Below are 21,242 nucleotides of genomic sequence, written 5' to 3'. Positions count from 1 at the left end.
TGGGAGAATTAATGCACAATTTATGAATTACTACATACCACCTTAGAATCATCTGAAATTGAAACAGTATATAGGGCAGTGCTGAAAACCCTTCCCTGGTGCTCTTACACAAGTAATATTTATAAAATGGAACATAACAAGAGAAAAATCCAATTATTAAAATGAAGTCTCTGAAGAGCAGGTTTAGAGGGAAAGTTCCTTGGCACAAACCTTCCTCACCTACCTGAAAGCACAGCAGGTAAGCCTGTTAAAAAAAGAAAAGCTACTACTGCAGAAAAGGAGATTTAAGGCCTCTTAGCATAAGCAGAGCCACTGCACAATACTGGGCAGACTTAACCCGTTTTGCAAAAACACAAAACTTGACCTAAATCCCTTCTTTATTAGCCAGACTATAAGATACAGAAATGTTTCCAGCCTTTCACAGCGTGTCACAGCCTGCTCCCCTTTCAGCACACTTTGTTTCCAAACATATAGCTTCCAATAGGGCTAAACCCTCACTTCCCTCAAACGCAATCTACAAGCCTCAGCTCCCAGAGGTAGCAGGAAGGAAATGGGGCCATTAGACTTACTTGGGAAAAAGAAACTGTAACCAGGACTTAACCTCCCAGGACACCCAGCCCACCCCCCACCCTGAAAAGGTGCTGAAAAGGACTCATTTCCCCAGCACCTGCAGCTTTCTTACCCAGAAATTCTCGTCGGGCTCATCGTGACGCGCGGGAATGGTGCTACCGGGCTGCCCGCCCTCCCCCTCAGACCACTTCCAGAACATTCTGCGCGGGCGGCCAGCGCTGAGCACGCTGCCTCACAGCGAAGGGGAACGAACCCTCCCTCACCTCACCTCTCCTCTCCTCTCCTCACGCTAACGGCTCCCGCGCGCTGCCCCCCTGAGGGGGATCAGCACGGCGCAGCTGGCCCCCTCGCGGCCGACGGCCGCCTCAGTTTAAACGAGGCGCGCGGCCGGGCGGGCGCGGCGCCGGGCGGCCGCTGCAAGGGAGGGCCCGCGCGCATCGAATGCCGGGAGGCGGGAAAGGGCTGCTTCCCCCAGAAAGCTGGAAGGAGGGACACGCCGCCCGTTTTCTTGCGCTCTAAGTAAAAAAAAAAACAAAAAAAACAAAAAAACAAAAACCCGCTGATTACAGGCTCGGCCGAATGCTCCACTCCTGCCCCAAATCCGCCAGGCCTTCCTCTTGAGCTGTCCCCACTGACAGAGCCTACAGCTGTGGTGGGTTTAGGATGGGTCTTTGCCAGGAGCACTGGCCAAAAATGATTCAGGCGGGAGGAAGAGGATTGAACAAGAGAGAAGTGCGCTACCCGCTTCCAAAACAAAGGTCACGTCAAAAAGGCTTGCGAGGACAAATCGGGCTGCTGGCGGCGTGCGGTTTCGGCCAAGAAAGGCGTCGTTTCAGAGGAGCCGAGGGGCCCTTCGACCAGCCGTACCGGGCGCCGGGGGGCTAAGGCTGCCGTTCCCCGCCTGGAGCTCCTGGAGCTGTGCGGGGGCTCTGGAGCAGCATGCTATTAGGAGTTTGTGTGGATCCAAAACTTTTCAGAGGAGCAGATGAAGGAGGTCAAAATGTGACTCGGCTGGCCCAGCTCTCCCGTGCAAGCCAAGCTGTCTGATTGACTGCAGGGCGACTGAGCCATCTTGTCGTTCTGGCAGGCAGGAGGCATTGCCACCTTTGATGGAAAATACAGAGACAGAAGCGTGCGTGCAGAGGAGGGGGGGTGGCGGTGGACTGACAGAGGGAAGCAAGGGGAAGGGATAGATAAGGCAACACCAGGGGTTGCGCAGGGTTTTGTTTGGTTGGGGGTTTTTTTGAGGAATGCTATGAGCTCCATGGATTATTTCCAGTTCTGACCCCCTATTCTGAAATAGACAAGAGGGGCGTTCAGATCTGGTTTTCACCTTTCTCATTTAGGGCCAGTCTCCTGAAGTTCAGTGATCCTGTCACAGCATCTTAGCTTTTTGGTGCTTTCAACTGCTTTCTCTCTGAAAAGCCTAGCTGACTAAATGCAGACTAGCCGGGGGAAACAGCAGCACAGTGAGTGTCAACTCCACACAGGAGCGAGTCCGAGCCTCTGAGCACATTTCTTAAACCTACTCAAGCAGGATATGCTCTTCCCATCGAGGATGCTAAGCAGAGACAAGCCCTTAATGAATGTGGCCTTTTACGATTAAAAGTACAGGGAAAAGATCTTTCTCTTTCCTCTAAAACAAGAAAAGCAAAGTTTTGCATACAGTATAAAAGCATGCCAACAACCACAGCCAAGGTGGTTTTCCTTAGCCTTACCCCTGTCTTGCAGGCCGTCAAGAAAGTTTAAAATTCCATAGCTTCCATCATGTCATACAGAAAATGCAGATTAAGTTTCCTTTGGGTCCAGCGGGAAATGCAATGAAGAAACCTAAAATAAAATGATGTTCACATATATGATTTTTTTTTTTCTCCTGCTTGTCAGTCCTTTCAATTGCTTTTACACATGAGCACTGTACACTGTCACAGCCACAACACTGCTGCAAACACATGGGTGCATTGGGTATGGGAACACACCATGTATATTTGAATGACAATACACCAGCCTGTTCTAGCACATGGTAACAACTTACGTGAAAAAAATAACTTGTGGAAATACCGCTCAAAATTTAACGGTTCATAGGAAGTTTAATCCAAAACACTTAACAGCACCCTTTAAACATAAAAAGAAAATTTTTACCCTGAACTGCTGTTGTACGTTTGGGGGTTTTGTTTTGTGGTTGTTTACCTCCTGCGTGCTCTTCATTCTTTGTCGTATTTTGTAAAGGAAGAAGTTTGGGGTTAAGTTAAATTGCAGTAGGGGATTGCTGGCAGTTTTTCATCTTTAAAATTATCCAGGATTTTTCTGAAATGACACAAACGAGATCATTAATTCCATTTATTAAAACCAGTAGAATTAGGATCGAGACTTGAGCAAGCACTAAGACCATATGATGTAGTTGCATCTGTGCAGTCAAGACATTCAAATGCCCACTGCCTAATCCTGCCCACGTATGAGACAAAATAATCAAGATGTCAATTTTAGATGAATTAATATTTAACTTGAACAACAATTTTGTTCTTGGAATACGTATTTAATTGTACTGTTTAAGAAGTTTTTGGAAAATCATTAAAACCTTCAAGTCCTGTGATTCTCTTGACTTAAAATGGATCTTGTCAAGAGACCACTCATGTGAGTAGGCCTTTGTGAAGCCAGGCACTTGTTTTGTGTAATTAGGAAAGATTCTTTACAAAATATTTTTCAAAATGACCCATGAAATTTTTTACAGTAACCCCCATGAAAATCAGCACGATTTGCTCCATAAAAATGTCTGCCTTTTTGCAGACCCCTCAACATTTCACTGGAGTAGCCTTTTTTTTTTTTTTTTTTAATACCTTCCACAGATTGAAGTATACAGACAAAACAGCAGTACACAGATCCCAGTTTGAAAACCACTACCCTGGGAGCTTCTGTCTCTGCCTTACATCAATACAGGGCTATGTTTAAATAGCCACTTACAAGATGTACAATTGTATTAACATAAAAAGGCATGGAGGAGACGATTCAGTTCACTTGGGTTTTGCTACCTGATAGTAAGACTTACAGCTAGACTTCAATTTTTATTGAAAAAAAAGGGGAGCGACAAGGGTAAAGCGTAGAGTCCCACTGAACTAAATAGCAAAACTGCTGCTGCCTTAGCTGAGACTAGTATTCGGTCCTAAACATACGCAAAACATGTTTTCATTGCCATGAGGCTAACTGGATCTGCGCCGACTGAGAGAATTATTAGCTGAGCTTTTAAAATTCTGAGCCCCTGCGGTCAACGGAGACCTGGGATGGAGGCGTAATTTGCAGCTTGCATGTTCACACACAGCTAGAATAAGGGACATCTTCCATGCTGAACTCACATGGTTGCTTTAAGGCTTCTCTGACAACGTGTTTCCTCAGATGACAAAAAGCTGAAAAAGGAAACTGCAATCAGGATGGGACCGAACAGGTTCGCCCCACAGGATTTCCCACGGAAGCCCCTCTTCCATGAGCAGAGCCTGAAACAGAAATACAAGGCTGTTACCAAGGCACCCACAGTCAGCATGTGTTACTCCACAATAAACATCACCACGTTCAGGAGTCTGTTTTCCTGGTGGTGTTTACAGTTACATCTGCTAAAAGAGAGACTGCTCTTTGTCATCAGTAGAACAGTTGGAATGACACCCAAGAAAGCCTGAATCGGCAAAACAACGCTCAGCTCCAAGTAAGAGATGTAACAAAAATGCAACAGCCTCACGGGACATTTGGATCCCCAAGTCCTCGTGGTTGGCAACTAGACACGCAGGGACGATCGAGACTGCAAAGCAGCAGTCCGTAAGTGCCCACTGGGGCAGGAAGAGGATAGCTTGGGAAATAAATAATGACTCAGTACTGACATTTTGGGGGGGTCTTCTACCATGGAAAATTGCAGCTTTTTCTTTCTGTTCAGACTGAACTTATTTAAGAATGGCATCTACCCAGAGTCACAGTCCCGTTCTCTGTCTGATTTCAAAAACCAGATTACATTCTGCAGCACTCTCTTAAGTAGCAGCAAGCTGGCACCTTGGTACCATTTTGTCATAAACACACCACTCGGCCCACCCAGCCCCGTGCCTGCTCACACCAGTTTATTCCTTGCTTGGCTCGGGCGCCGTCAGAAAAGCTCAGTGTTTATTTAAGTGAAAGTCCCACTCTCATGGACTGCTCCCAGCTGTAAGGCCTTTTGCTCTTCAGCTTGCACTGTACAGGGAACCCTCATTTATGTGCATCTCCCATGGAGAGTGTGTTTGCACTTTGCTGTCAAGGGTAAAGGCAAGTAAGGGGAAACGCAGACAAAATACGTTCCCTGAGACAACCAAGCTGGCTAGAGTTTGCGGAGAAGACAGTCCACTGAAAGGAAGGGAATGCGATCGCTAGGGGGTACAAAGGACTGCAAAGCTGCGGAGCAGGGCAACAGAAACCATCGCTTTTGCCCAAACTGTGATCTTCCTAGACTAAAAACTATGAAAATGCAGTTCTAGAGCAAAAAACCTAAGTTGTGGGAATCGGCGCCCTCATTACTTCTGGCAATGCCACAAGTGTCCAAGATGCATCTTGAGGCACTGAAATTTGTTAACATCTGGCCACAAGCAGAAAGGGAGTCCTCAGCTCAAACCTAATCTCTCTGCACAAACGCGGGCCTCCAGGATGAGCTTGGACAGCCAACTTAATTGCACCTCTGTGAATACACAAACAGCACCTGTTGTGAAGTCAAATCCGTGAGAGGGATCAGATAATACAAGATGACCAAGTATCTGGTTCTGTACATACTGAGAAGAGCAGGTGGATAACAAGCGCAGCTATTGCTTTCCCTAAAAGCATTTACCAGAACGGTTTCTGGGAAACCATAAGGATTCTTAGATTTTTCCATCCCCGAGTGAAATATTAGATGTTTGTCTTTTCCTTCAGTAGAATTAAATTCCTGCCAGGCAAATAGGACACAAGAGCAATCTATAAAAGAACAATCCTTGGAAAGAGGATCTGACTCATACTTGCTCTCTCCTGCATAGCAGCTGGGTTTTAATTGGTTTATTGGGAAGTGAGCATAAAAACTAGAGAGAGATCAGATTTCTGATCAAGCATTCAAAATTAATGTAAATAAGACAATAATAAATATTTCATATGAAGCATAAACTGGTGCCAAGCCATTTTAAGGGGGAAGAAAAAAAAAAAAAGGAAACTGAGCAAATAAGAAAACATTGCTCTATACTGCTCTCCTGTCTCAAATACAGTTTCAAGGGACGCTGCTCATTATAGTTCCTGACCTCCTAACAGATGTGTTGTCCCTCGCTTTTACTGTTGAATATTATTTCTATTGGGAACGAGAGATTATGAAACTCATAAGTGATGGAAAAATTTATTTATGACCCAGCAGGGTATTGCCTGAAAGCGTCCTGCCTAAACAGCACATTTTGTGTCTAGGTTTTGCATCCGGGCTTTAGCAGATAGAGACATATGCTTCTCACCAAGGGCCTCCCAGACGTCAAGACAGAAGATGGTTCTTGGCCTTAACACAACTGGCCATCTAGTGGGAAAGAGGGAAAACTACTAGGCGGTTCGAGGCATTCTCCCCCTTTTAAACTCTCAACCAAAGTCCAGTTAAGGGAAACCACAGACAAAGTTTCCTTAAACCCTATGAAGTCTGACAAAATTGTTTTATCCTTTTCTAATATGACCAATAGCCAAACACAGTCTAAGGTGTTCAAGATACACCAGAAACCACACATCAATCATAATTAATTTTAAAAAATTAAGTTGTGTTTAAAATTTTATTGTGACTCCGGAGTGTCTGGGGAGGCCCGAGTGTGCTAAGCGCTACAGGAACATTGTAGACACCTTCCTCCACAGACAACTGCCAAAATAGAGATGGCAAGTAATGCTGGAGCAGGAGTAATTTGCCCAAGGTCAGTCCCCTCACCAATTGCCTTTTCCAAGAGAAAAATACACAACTATGACCTTCCCTTTGCACATTTTCAGCCTGTCCTACAAGCTACTGACCAGAAGTTAGAGGATGCACTCCAACTTCAATAGTGTCCTCGAAATGTTACAGAACACAAACAAATGTACTGATCGAAAATCAATTTTCCACTGTTGGGACTTCAGCATCACAGAAGGAGCCAGAGGAAAGGGCCAAGTTCAGCTATTACCAAATCATCTCGCAACATTTCACAATCCAAAGGGACTACAAAGGAAAGCAAACGGGCACTGTTATTGCCAGTCATGTTTATTGGCTCTAAGCCTCACCAATGGACAAGGTCCATGTGTCATCAAGGCCAGGCCTAAACGAGAAAAATTACGTTACTTGCTTGACAACATTTGTGATGGCACCTCTAGTCTAAGCTAATTTAAACATCTCTCACAGAAACGTTAGGGAACAGAGCCGTAAGAAACTATGTTTGAAAAATCAACATTATCAGCAAACAATGGTGTCCCGGAGATTGTACTGTTGAGTACAGAGACAAAGTCTTGTCAATATTTGTTAATGTTTCCCCTGCAGTAACTGCAGTGCTCAACTGCATAGCGATGCCAACAACCAGCTATAACAGAATTTGCTATACTCACCTCTGTTCGTTTCCAGTTTCTGCTCTTAGCAGGCCAAGGTGACGCAGGTACTAAGTAGGTGGTCGAGAATATTCCAGGCAAGTGCCTGTGTTCTAACACCTGTGAACTGGTGTCCTCATTGCCAATATTTATAACGCTTTGCCCCAAGCTGGCACCCAGGTGCCCTCTTCTAGCACACCACCGCTTGCAGAGAATGGCATTGCAAAGCCTCAAGATGCCTTCCCCCTTGTTTGACAGGGAAAATGAGGCCACATGCATTTAGAAGCAGTAAAAGGAGTTATTAGTTGGAAACGGAGACCGTAGCCTGAAAAGGGAACATTAGGCACAGCATCCTGTCTGTGCTACCTGCCACTGCAGCAATCGCCCTCACAGCGAGTGGTATCTAGTCATTTACCCACCTGAGCTTTATCATCTGTTGTTGAAGCTGCCAGTAGGTGTTCCAAAGATAGTAGTAGTTTTGGTCAAGATGACTGCAGTCACTGAAAAACCACCATTTTCTTCCAATTTTCCTTTCCGGTTCCACTGCTTATTAAGATGAAGGAAAGAAGGAAGGAAAGAAGGAAAGAAGGAAAGAAGGAAAGAAGGAAAGAAGGAAAGAAGGAAAGAAGGAAAGAAGGAAAGAAGGAAAGAAGGAAAGAAGGAAAGAAGGAAGAAAAAAAACCCCCAAACCAGAATAATTTCAACATCAAGACGCAGCCCTAAGCTACTGAGATCCCCAAAACAACTTGCACACTACACTATTTTGAGAATCAGCGCCTGCAGCCCTAGCAGTGTGGCAGGGGGTTCTCTAAACACCCTCCTTGTCTCTCATGGTAACTGATGAGTTCTTAAGTACTCGATGTCCAAAGGATCAGTGGTCCAGACAACTATGGTGTTTGCCTTCACCTTTTAAATCACGTGTAACTCTAGCAGGAGAAAGTACCCTGGACTGTGTTTATTTCAGGACCACTCACTAAGAGCATTTTGCCTAATTAAATACACTTCATTCCCCATAGAACAGCAGAATTCTCGACGCTAGAGGAATGGCATCATTTCTTTTCAGAGAGACGGTCGTGCTTTTCCAAAAATGTAAATTAATTCTTGCAGAGAAGAAGAGAAAGTGGCCTGGCAAAGAGAGCGATATTTGGCATGATTAGCTCTTCTTGCTGTCTCACGTTCATTTTCTGCAAAAAATCTGATGTGGCAGCTTGTTTAAAACTTGTTTATTGGGAAGAGGTCATAAGCTGAGCACTGTTCAGAATAGGTCAGGCATCTGATTAAAGGTTGAATAAACTGAAATGCTTCACATGAATCTCTGAGACAGAAGCTTGATGAGGAGAGAGAGAGCTTGTCTTAGAAAAATGTTGCCAACTACCTAACATCGCAGGCAGCCAGCAGACTGCAGTACTGGCTAAAGGAGCAGGAAGATTAAATAATTCTGCTTGTCGGCATTAACAAATATTCAGTATTATTCTTCTGTACTTCAGGACAGGCTCTTGCTGGAAGAAAGCCCCTCTGTAAAAGGAACATAATAAGAAATCAGGCCAGCCTTGAAGAACTGATAGTCAAAACAGATGGGAAAAAAAAGAACATCTTGAAATGATCTGCAGAACAATGGAGAAGTTAAAAAAAAACAAACAACAAAAACAACAAAAAAACCCAACCAACAAATCAGCTGTTTATCTCGGGTCTTGTACCACCCCAGTGGGAAAGAAGAGAGCTAAATTCACATCTCCCAAGACCCAGCCCAATGACTGTTCCCCCAAAGGCCTTCCTTCCGTCTTTTGTGCTTTTCGTAGTATGTGGGGGGAAAAAAAAAGGAAATTCGGGAGTTTTGCTATGTTTTATGTTGTTGCTGTTGCTATTACACATTCCTGTCAGCTCTGATGTGATAATTTGAGCTATGCTTTCCAAAACTTTGGAGGCTGCAGTCTGAAGTCTGCTAAAGTTAATAGGGTGATTTCATTATTGTTGAACTGGAGGTGTAATGCACTCCAAAGGTCCAAGAGAAACGGCAACACGCTTCCTTTCCTCCTCCTCTCACCTTCCACTTCTTCCTCCAACTTCATCGTGGAACTATTACAGAGAGCAGCCTGAAAACGAGAAATTTCCTGATTCCTGTAGTGCCAATGTAACGCATCTTTCCTCTTGCCACCCCCATGTAGTCTCCTGGTCCAGACCTGTAGCGTCTCGCTGGGCAGACTCAGAGAGTTATTTGCATCTGGGATGAAACAACCAAAATCAATTCACAGCCTCCTTGTAAATCCTAAAGTAACTGCTAGTTGGGAAAAAATTAACTTGCAGATTTTACAGGAGTAAGAAAATGCTTAGGAAACAGAGCGGGGAGAGGTAAAATAAAACATGAGAACTGAAAGTTCTCTGATGGGCAGGAAAGTCCGCTAAAAAAAAAGAAAATGGGATTGATTTGTCAAGAATGATTTCCTGCTCAACAGCTGCACAGACAAGGAACGGGCAAATTTACCAAGGGCAAGCACTTGGTCCTTGCTACATGTCAAACCCTGGGGTTCTGCTGCACTGCACAAGATCTCCAGCTCTCGAGCATTCTGGGTCTCCTCGTGAAGTCCTCCCTTGGCAACAGCTGACCTCAGCACTGTAGACAACGTTGCAACGCAGGATAATTATTGACTCGGCAAAGATCTTACAGGAGCTCTGACCCTTAATTTCTCAAGCCTCTCTCATTCTTTAGAGCATTAAGTCCCTCTAACCTATAGAGTGCCAAATAAATCTCTCAAATCGTTAATTCCAGGCAGGCTTTTCCTAAGAGTTCCCTGAACCATAAGGTGCCTACCTTCCTCAGATAGTACAAAAGCCTCAACTGTGCCATAACCCGACCACTCGTCTGGTGATAGCCCAGACGGACAAGAGCGACTTCTCAAGTCCTTCTCCCGCCCTGCACGGCTGACTGCAATCAACCACCAAACCTTTTGTGCTCTAGTTTGCCCAGTTATACAACAGGAGCTGGGTAGATACAATTTATGCCACTCAAATTACAATTGTCGTTACTCGGGCCTGGCTTCCAGCATGCAAAGCACTGGGAAGTAGAATGATTTTTTAGCAGATACTTAAAATTCCTCAGGTGAGGCATTTACTGTGAAGAAGCCAGAAAGTCACGAGAAGCCCAAGTAAGGCAATAATGATGCTTCTGACACGCGCCATAAGTTTTGCCCACAGCCTTCAATACAGTGGTTCTGAAAAAAACCCAACAACTATACCAGCACACTGCACAGCTCCTCACCTCTGACAATGCTACGCATAGTCTGTTTTACTTGAGAGGAATACAGAGAAGCACCCCAAATGTATCTATTTTAGAGACAATCCAGCCTGTGCAGGTTTTTTGCAGAGTAACAGAACAGTGTTGGCTACAGCAACTTAAAAGGTCCCAAAACAGCCTCACCTTTTAAAAGAACAAAAAAAGTGTTCTACTACAAAAGAGTGCAAAGCATGGAAAAACGAGACGGAAGCAGAAGAATTGCGCTTCCCCATGCCTTTTTCCCTTGTGCTCTTTAGATACACTTGTCGGATTTTCTGGCCCCCCCGCCCCTCTCCGTTAGGACATTTCTCCCTCATGTACTCTCACACTCTCTGTGCCTCCTCATTGTAGTCTCCGGCAAAATGTCAGAGGAAGGGAAAAGTGACAAGCTTATAAGAAAATGAATATCTCATTCTGTTTGAATATTACATTAACCCCCAAGCTCCGCTGCTTCATTTGTCAGCTTTTTCAGCGCTCTCCATCTCTCCAGCACCCCTGACCTGGTTGGTCTGATTAGGAATGATCAATGTGCACATTTGCGGTGGAGCTCTTTGCACGCTGCTAGACCCTCGGCCTTCAGTCACTCATGCAGATAATAACGGCAGTTCGAGTCACTTGCCCATAACTCCAAGCTTCATTAAACAGGGGGGATGTCACCGAAAGTCCCTTTAACTGTCTTTTCGCTTCTCCGCAAGGGAAAAAATTGACAGTGCTGAGAAATGGGATTTGGGATATAAATAAAACCCTGATTTGGGTATTGCACTGAATGCCTGCCGTTGGCCTGTGCCTGCGTGCAGAAGTCTCCTCATTCAGCGAGGGCGGGAGAAGAGGCAGGCTGGGCCGAGCGTCGTCACCTGACGGGGAGTTTGCACAGAAACACGCCTGAGGTCAGGAGCAGCTTGAAAAGCAATGGTTTCCCCCAAACGGAGCAGGCGTTAGACAGAAGACCCTGTCAATCACCGCCTCTGCTGCTGGCTGTCACGCTTCTGTACCAAAAGTTTGTTTTCTGGGTACGTTGTCGTGTCTGCTTGCAAGCCATGCCGCGCGTTACACAGCGCAGTCATCTTCGCTCAGAAAAAAATCCCTGCTGTGAAGGATGTGGGTCTTCTGAGGGACTTTACTGCTTTACAGGCAGAAGTGGTTACTTGCTAAAACGGGCGATCCAGGCGGTGGCTGAACAGAAGCTCCCAGGGCAGTCAAACCCTGCACCCCAGCTGGCTACTGCTGAGAGCAGCCATGTGGTTAGGACTCTGTTCTCATTGTGGACATTTATCCTGCAGGCCGTTCACTGCCCTCCATCTGCACGTATTGCCCACGTGACGCGTCTTCAAGCCCTTCAGCCATCTCCCTGGTGCCACAGGTAAGAAACTTCAAGGTCCTGGTTTGCTGAGGTTCTGCTGTGGGCTGTCAAGGGTCCCTGCATGAAAACCTCTCCATCAGGATTGAGCTCTGGGCCCCTTGTCACCAGAAAACATCAGTGTGAGCTCTGAGAAGAATCAGAAAGATGCTGAAGCAGCTGGAGGTTTTGAGTCGGTGTGTTTTAAAGCAGGAAGGGAACACACACACACACACACATACATACACAGGAAAATGTTACTTTAAAGAGGCAAAAAGAAATCTGGACAGGTACGCAGTACCGCAGTACTGGCTACAGGACAAAACCTGTTTATCTTCTCTCCCCACTATAATGTCTGAAGTCAGAAGCTACAATCAAAGAGAGGTTAAGTGAACCTGTGGAAACTGCAGGGACAGAAATTCAACTCGAGCCTCCTGGATTTCAGCCCAAGGCTTTCCCCACAGTTATGGTGCTGCTAGCCCATGGATGAAGGAGAGTATTTTAACAGAATAAAAGTGCCTGTAGGGTGTTGACCCCACCAGGAAGAGGAATGACTGAAGATAGCGAGTAGTCTGAAAACACATGAATAGAATATTGCATAGCTAAAGGGTCATGTGAGCCCGTTGTGGCCTCCCTCTAGCCCCACCTGTGCCATGTATAATAAAGAACAAAACTTTCTCCCTCTTCCATTTCAGACAGAGGTAAATAAGGGAATAAGCCCCCAGTCTGCAAGATTTTTCCCTCGATCGGAAGAAGGTGGACCTTAAGGTCCCTTTTTAAAACAGAGGCAAACTCCTAGACTGTGAGCCCAAGAAGCACCAGGATTTTCACCACGAAGCCCTGAGGTAAAAGATTTTCTTGCACTGATCCACTGCTGTCCAACGGGTTCTTGGTCAGAGAACATGTTACATAAACACTTGCTGGAAACAGAAAGATCTGCTAAGGTAAGGACCTGTGTCATTACAGTACACACAGCCTCAGGCGGCTGTTCAGGGAACTCGGTGTCTGACCTAACACTTAAGCAAAGAAAAGTTATTACAGAGAGGAGTTGATACTAACAGAGGTACGTGAGACTGGACAAGAATTGAGCTCTGTGCTCCTGAGATCCAGCCCAGGTTTCCTCCTAGCTCTTCACAGCTTTCTAGGGTTAGATTTCAAGCAATCCAAATGTTTAGGCACATTTGGATTTCAGTTTTCAATCAAACTCCTTCTTCAGCTTAAAAGAAATACCACCATTGCCCTAGAAAAAAAGACCATTGCCTTCACCCAGAGAAAAGGTTCAAACACTTGCAAAGATTTAGGGTGCCGCATTTTTTTTCAAGCCGTTTTCTTTCTCACTGCAGTTAAACTTCTCATAGGAAATGCACTGTTTTCACAGATGAACAGCCTATGCTATTTCCCATCTACCCTAAAAATGAAATAGAAGTCTGATGAAGCATCGAAGGAAAAAACAAACCTTTCACTAGATATTTTCCCATACGAATGAAACCCCAAACCCACAACCCAAAAGCAATCCTTTCCATTTCCAAGCCATGCCAGATATTTCCCTGACAACTTTTTCACAGGTTTGAACCCTCTTAACTCTATATGACTACTTCCTATCTGATCCCCAAGAAGCACACTCTCTACAGAGCACCGTACACATCATCCCTCCGCTCATTCAGCAGGTTTAAGCTGGGCAGCGATTTCCAGCAGAACCTTAGGACAAGTTCCACATCCTTTTCCTTCCCTGTAAATTCCTCTGAGCAGAGCCATCTATGTACTTTAGCCAAGTATTGTGCTTGTCCTATTAAGGCATACTCCATGTACATAGACAGTCTCGCACTAATTTCAATGGACTGCAGAACAGGCTCACGTACTGTCACCTCTGCTATGAGGAGTTACGTATTCAGTGCAAACAGAAGTCGCTTCCTTTGGGAGACTCTTGACCCCAGACAGAATTTCCCTCGCCTCCGTACCACAGCCTGCAGAATGAGCCACTGTCTTTAAAACAAACACTGAAATCCTGTGCTTCTCATTAGCCCCAAACTTTTGTCCCCTTATTCATGGGAAGGAGTACCTTGGCCATCAAGCAGTCATTTCAGTGGCGCCTCACTGAATAGCGCTTTATTTATATGTGCGGTGCCTGCCTGGCCTGCGGCTCTGTTCGGCTGAACTCTGGCAAACTGAAAGAATTATTCTAGCTGCAATAAGACACAGAGGGCGTCAGGATCAGGCCACAAAGACTTAAATAAAGGCAACAAGCACATAATAAAGCCACATGACAACTGACCATAACAAAAGGCCGTCCCTACAACCAGAGTGATGTATTGCAAGAGTTTTCATCACGGTTCTCCCCGCTTTATCCAAATCCAGTCATCCCTCAAGTTCAGACAATTTCTGTGGTTTGCCGTCGTTTTCTCCCTCCCTGCACACCCTTGACCACAGGACAAGGAGCAGACTGATAAAGACTCCAGTTGTGGCGCCCAGCAGGCTCAGCAGGAACACTTCTATACTAAACCTGTGTCTCCTCGTCCCGCTTTAAAGTCAGTGAAGATCACAGGTAGACACCAACATTCGCAGTATCAGGTAGTGTGATAACAGCTCAAAGATCAAAAGCACATTAAACCCCTTGATTAGGCCAGTCATTTTATTCTCTTTCTTTTAAGGACAACCCCCCACATGAAAACCTAACCCCCCCCACGTAACCGTATCCCAGACGAGTTCCCAACTTCATAAGAGCTATCGGGCTGCCCCCAAAAGAGCAACAGCAGGTAACACAGAGAGGAAAGGTGAGAGAGGGGTTCCAGCATCTATACCACTCAATTAAGAGAGAAGAAATCCATATCCAGCAAACAAGGTTAGTTCCGAGAGGACAGCGATATTTATACTAACGTGGTCAGATGTTTTATGCAGGCTTGGTGTTATTTAACTGACCGCGAGCCAAAAACCAGCCCTGCTGTCCAACAAGTCACAGTCCTCGCTCCAATACCGGTCAGGCTGTGTCCCCAGAGTTTATACAGGCACATATTACAGTTTGGCAATCTGAATCCCACCATGTGATTTATGAGAAGGGAGTGTTGTCCAGGTTGCCCCCAAAGGCCACTGAACTTCTACAGAAAGGAGGGGTGAGGGGGAGGAAAGGAATGCTGGACACACACACACAAAAAAAAAAAAAAAAAAAAGGGGGCAATAAATATGACATGCTTGTGCCGTTTAAGGGAAGGCAGCCTGAATATGCAACGGAAGTGCAGCCTGAACCCCAACACCTGCTGGATGTAATGGACTCTGAAGTGTTGTTTCAGAATTAATCAAGTCATTTAAAATCATAGCTGTAGTCTCCATTCACTACTCCTGTGCATAAACGCGCTGATCCCGATACTAATCCATGTCGGGTGACTTGAGCAATATATCACCATAATTGCCATTTTAGGGCTGCAAATTGGAGCTAAAATAACCAGATGCAAAAGAGATGGCCATATCATACTCTCAAGATGGATCTTCAAAGTTCAAGGAGAGTTCAAGCATGGAAGAGGCAATAGAGAGGGGTCAAGTGTAAGGAGATTGTTCATGTTCAAGAGGAATTAACTTTACAAATATATTGTTTCTGAGGTGGTAATTGTACCATCTTACAGCTATTCATACCTCATTTAATCTTTGCATTCTTCTCAGCCATTAGAGTGATTGTTCCTCATTGAAATAAATTTGATTTTGACAAAATATTCTGTTTTAAAACTGCAACTAATTTCCCCAAGATTTTTTTGCTTTAAAATAATTCTCTCTGAAACCACACAGCCCAGAAGCAGCTACGAGATCTTCAAACTACAGGCTCGGGATCCATGTGCAAGGCAAAAGCACCGAGACTGCCGACTCATTTTATTGTCAGGGAAATAGGAAGTCAGACTGCCTTAAGACAATTAACAAATACAGAGCTTGAGATCTCATCAAAGAGAGTGTAGAGAGCGCTGTTCTCACTCAACATTATGCGGTGTGTCTCTGGGCCTGGTCTGGAAGCTTCAAAGTATTCAAGTGCTTCAGCTACCGTGGATTTTAAGGTAACCAACACAGAAATGCCTTTTAGCATTCAAGAATATAATTTCCCATATAACTTGACAAACAAAAGTTCACGTAAACAGAAAAGTCAGTTGTTCTCTGAGGAAACGAAGCAACAGACACAGAGCATTCAAGGGTGGGACTGTAACAAATTGTACCACTTTGTTTTGCGGACGCTTACAACAAAGTGACTCTTCCATAGTAAAATAAGCGTACCTGCCATCAGAAAACAGCAGTCCTAACACACCTCCGCAGTCCTGTAAAATCAAAACAAAAGTCATTTTAATAAGCTGTTGGGCAAGTGCATGAGGAAGTTTTAAGCTGCTCGTCAGCACAACCACTTTATCAGTTCAAGGCATCTTATCTGATAGGCTTCTCTTCTAAGAAGTCAGACGAGCCCATTAATTATGTGTTCCTTTTCCCAGCTTCAAATTGCATCATTAAAGTACGATTTCAGCTTATTGTTGAATTACCACCAGACCTGAGAATTACTGTTGGCATCTAATAAGTCATCTGCACAGCTGAGAGAGAGAGAAAACACACCTACCATTGTTTCTATAAGGCGGGGTCCTAAGAGTCTCTACTGCAAAGCTGTGATTTAAACTTGCTCCTGCTACAACTCCAGCAGACAAAGGGACAGCTTTTCAGCCAATGTAAATCAGCCCAGCACCATTGTACTTCGGAGAGCTATGCTAATCCATCCTGGCAAGGATCTGGTGACCTGAGCACATCCAAACAATGGCATTACAGAAAGCTAATGTGCTATGGGTTACTTGATAATTTCTGCAGCATAATTGGCCAACATGGAAACATTAGAAATGATCGAAGTTCATAACTAATTGCAACCATTACCGAGACAGCGTTATTTATGATTAACTGCATGTAGTAGGCCTGATTCTGATTTCACTTGCATCTCATTCCAGTCAGTTTTTTGACAGGTAGCTGGTGATGTTTCCTGTGTGCCCAGCTTCTGGAAGAGGCCAGCCCTCAGGGCTACAGCTGTGTTTTCAGCGTATGAAGATCTACATCACGCTGAGAACATCAGGCAAGTAAGGTCTGCCGTGCTTGCACTCCAGACCAAGCGGAAAAAAGTCTGCGTTTAACTTGTTCTTTGATTTCCCTGTCGGCAGAACTCTACTAGCCCACCGGGCAGGTCACTGCCCGCCCCTGGTGCTTCAGGCAGCCTGGTGGCTTGTCTCTCTCTTGACTCCCATATGTACGTGGCTGTCAGGTACGGCAGGACTGCTGCAGCCTCATTTGACGGGTTCAGCACCGGCATTACCTGTGTTGCAAATGCTCACGTGCTGCTTTGTACAGATCTGGAACAGAGCAGACAGATTTCCTCAAAAAGCTTACATCGCATTCACAGTCCAAAACAAACAGCTTGAATTCCCAATTTTCTTCCGTAGGTTTGACCATTGAGTCTTGGCAGGAGCTTTTGGGAGCTGGCTTCTCTTGGAAGTCTGCTTTCAACTATGGGTGCTCAGCTGAGAAACCTGGCTGGCTGGAAGATGGCTCACGGCAGCATTACTCGAGTAACTTTGGAACTTCCTAAACAGAGAGAAAAAATCAGTGTGAACTCAACTGGTACTCCGCTGAACACAGATATACACACAAACAGACAAATATAGGTAAAATGTATGAAAATCAAGTCTCCCAAAAAGACCCCTGGTTGGACACGCTCGCTACCTTTGACGCAGCCAAGTCAGAGCCTGGAATCTCTTGCGCAGAATGAACAGTTCAATATCTTTATTTTCCTGAGAGCCCTTGTCTAAAAACAATCATCTGCAAATTGTAATTTTTCTCCACCTTTCATAAATATCAGCAATAGTGCAGCCCTCTCTCCCCCTCTCTTTTTCTTATTCAGGATATCAGGCAGATAAGAGTTATCAGTAAAGGTCATCCTCAATTTCTGTACAGAAATGATCTGTCTCCGGTATGTAATAAACATTTATCCATGCCTTTATTAGCTATATTGGATCTGACAGTTCCGTTAAACCATTTTCTTTCATTTTGCTAGGTCATGACGGTTAATGCTGCTAAAAAATCTCATCACTGCTTTTGATCACTGTATTGTCTTCTCAGTATTATCAGGATTTTGTAAAGGTAAGCACTGGCTGGAATGACCTATTAAAGTTACAGCCCGTTGAGTTCCTGGCTTTTTTCTCACCACAATAAAAAAGCGAAGGAGTGCAAAGCATAAATTCTACTTTCGGGGTTATATTTAGTTGTGCAGTTGACATTTAGTAGAGCAGTCACTTTAAGCCCACTTTGCATTGGTTTCGCTCCATCTTTTTCACATCCTTGAGTTTCTGAAATGGTGTTGGAAGCCACACCATGGCAAATGAGCCCAATTAGCGGGACCAGGAGGTGATGTCCCAGTTAACCCCTACCATGCCAGCAGCGCATTAGGCATCTGCTCAGGATTTTTAAACAATTCCCATGATTTACGAAGCAGACTCCATCTGCAGATTGAGAAGCGTTTAAAGCATTTTCATTCACTCTCACATGCTCGTGGCAGAGCGGCATGTATTCCAAACCCCAGCAATACTCAGCAAAGCACTGGAAGATATTCGCAAAGTTAGGCACCTCTGTCAGACTTGCTGCAGTTCTCATCTCCCTCCACCCAGGTCTACGTTTCAACCACTAGGACAGACTTTCTTTCAGCTTAATGTGAGTCAGCTGCATCTAAAGCCCAGGGTGCCTTTCTCCACCCTCTGCCCATTGTTCTCCACTGATGCTTATACCAAATTCATCACTATAGCGTCTAAGTGCATGAAATACTTTTCAAACTAGCTGTTGTCCAGCATTACTTTGGGGGGGGGGGGGGGGGGGCATAAATCAAACAGAAACCCTTCAGTAAGCCTTCTTGGGCTCCTCTTGCCATGCACCATAAGGCCACTACTCAAAAGTGAGATCGACCATCATAATTTTCACCACTACGGGATTAACCCATTGGTCCCCTGACCCAACACACCAAACCGCTCCCCTGCGTGCATACTGCGATCGGTACAAAGTACTACATTCAACATGGTCTTGTGCCCCTTATCAGTATACAGTCATTGCAGCTCGGAGGTCCAGTCGGTAACATACTGTCGTGCCGTGACGCTGTGCTGCTCATTTGAAGCGGACCCACATTCTCCTTCCTCTGGAGCAATACACAGACATCTCTCCTGAGCCTTGAACCAGAGGCCCCTCGCCCTGTAGGCCAACCATGGGGCAAATCCAACCCACAGACCAAACCCAACCTTCGTCTATCCGGCCAGTCTTCCCCTCGGAAGTCAGGAAAGGCTGCTCACCTAGCAAGTGCAAGAGCACTTTCCCCAAACCATTCTCAGCGAGCTGCAGGGAGTGAGCAGAGACAACGTCCCTTCAGCAGCAAACCAGCTCCCTGCGGTGGGTCTCATGGACGTGCTACAGGGCAAGTAATTAAACTACTTCCTCTAGCTGAGGGGAGGCTGGTGGCATGTCGCTATCAGGGAGGAGAGCAACAACGATCCCCTCAGTCTCCGTTGCTGAGACTGCTTTGATTCCGAGTCGGGAAATAACATTTCTGCAACAAACAAACAAAAACCACGTTCGTGTCCCTGCAGATGGGCTGCTCTGTGAATGCCTCCCACTGACTCCCCGGGCTCCTCAGGAGCCCTACAGCCCTCTTTCAACGCTTTCTCTTTTCAAGGTAAAGGTAGTATTTCCTCGCTCTGTGGTTCTCCTTAGCCCACTTTGTTACTGGCAATACCAGTACACACTGAATTAAAGACAGCGCCTGGGCCCAGCATTACCGCTCCAAGCACTACACAGATCTTGGGCCATGGATCCTCAGACAAGTTATGAAAATGAGGCAAAACCAGAGTGAGGAGAGAGTATAACTAACTCCCTTGGGAGTGGATAAACATACGTACAATGTCAGTTTTAACTAAGACATTACGGCAGCCATTTGCAGAAGTTGGCATCTTGAAGTCATCCCAGGATACTGGTACTCTTGGAGATGCCTATATCCATAAGGTTAAAAAGAAGAAAGACACTAGCAACTCTCTAAGCATTCAAATAAGAGATCCTATAAGGACCTACACCCTCTTACAGGGACTCTGCCAGTGGTATTTAGCTGTCTCTTGCAATGGGTATTCACTAACGCGAGGTCTTCCTGTTCTCGTGGGTGACTTCCAACACTGGCCCAGAGAAATCACTGGCCGACCGTAAAGCCACGGGGAATATCAAAGAGTATGCCCTGTTCACAGATGCCAAGCCTTCACAGCGCTACGATCTGCAAAGGCAGTAATGGGAATGCAGCTAATCTCCAACATACCTGGGCAAGTCTCATTTTGAATGCAACCCTGACAGTCTCCATGGGAAGTTAAATATACGTTTAACCTGCTGTTCCACGCTGCGGGGATTTGGGAATCGTTGAGCTGGCGCTGAGCAGAGGTCCTTTCGGCCTGCTGTCCCACCAACAACGGGAGCCAGAAACAACAGGATCAGAAGGTACAGTTATCCCTTGTGATGATTTGCAAGAGAAACCTGTCCCCAGAAGGAACGCCTTCCTTATCCCCATTGCGCGGTGAACAGCTTACATACAGGGGAAAACAAACAAACAAACAAACAAAAACACCCCTGCAGAACTGGGCAATATGGGGATACTGGAGACGGTCACAGTGACTTCAGTGTAGCTATATTAAATATCCATAGCTGAAAATCTACTTGCTGCCTGAAGCCCTGTTTTCAGTTACAGACTCTAACAAGGGGCTTCAGGTCAGCAGTATAAAAGGGCATATTATCTCTTCCTGTAAGCCATATGTTGCTTTTTAATTTCCTCAAGCGTCCCCTTATTTGGCAGCAACAACCCATGCTCTTCTCTTCTTTTCTCCAGTTGTACCTAGCTGTAGCTTTACTGACTTCTAAAGGCAAATGGGGATGGATGAATGCAGCAACTCACAAGAACAACAAGCAAAATGTTTTCCTAGTCTCCACGACAACAGGCATATCAAAAAGACAAATCTCTCCAAGGGCTTCTCCATATGCTCTCCATCTCCCTGCGTCCTGCAAATCCGCGTTCACCACGGTCTGTGTGATACATACCTGCTGCAGGAGAAGAGGTCTTACCTTCTTGATAAAAATGAATGGCAACCTTGTATGCACGCAGGCTTGCGTCTCTGCTGCCAGGACACTGGTAAACCCCAGGGAAATGCAGGAATTCCCTACCCTGGCTTTCTGCGTGCCAAAAATCCCACAACTTTCAACAAAGGAAGATCAAGGGTGTTAACCCCGATGCCCCAGCTGACTTAACCCAAACGTTGTTCCCTGTACCCACATTTGGAGAAAGAGGCCTCTCTGCCTTGCCTCTAAATGGCCACCCAGCATAAGTATCTCCCCATAATAATTCATGAACAGGCTTCAAATGGTGCAGGCTTGGAAGCGGAGGTTGGCTCAGACATGATTATCCTTTTCACCAGCCTAAGTTAGAAGTGCAGACAATAGACACACAGACCA

At 45.4% G+C, this 21,242-nt stretch overlaps 1 long non-coding RNA gene across 2 annotated transcripts in view; it reads right to left on the bottom strand.

Moving 5' to 3' along the window:
- LOC142036517 (uncharacterized) overlaps window positions 1-21,242 on the bottom strand; it is a 344,042-nt gene that overhangs the window by 315,741 nt on the left and 7,059 nt on the right. For both annotated transcript variants that reach the window (XR_012652165.1, XR_012652164.1), the window contains exons 2-6: window positions 16,303-17,306; window positions 15,972-16,012; window positions 3,918-4,055; window positions 2,758-2,874; window positions 2,289-2,400 (exon numbers count right to left, since the gene is read on the bottom strand). This is a non-coding gene — a long non-coding RNA (uncharacterized LOC142036517). The remainder of the gene's footprint in view (window positions 1-2,288; window positions 2,401-2,757; window positions 2,875-3,917; window positions 4,056-15,971; window positions 16,013-16,302; window positions 17,307-21,242) is intronic.

The sequence above is a fragment of the Buteo buteo genome, chromosome 1 (assembly GCF_964188355.1).
Source record: "Buteo buteo chromosome 1, bButBut1.hap1.1, whole genome shotgun sequence".
NCBI lineage: Eukaryota > Metazoa > Chordata > Aves > Accipitriformes > Accipitridae > Buteo > Buteo buteo.
This window is presented reverse-complemented; position numbering and strand designations above follow the sequence as displayed.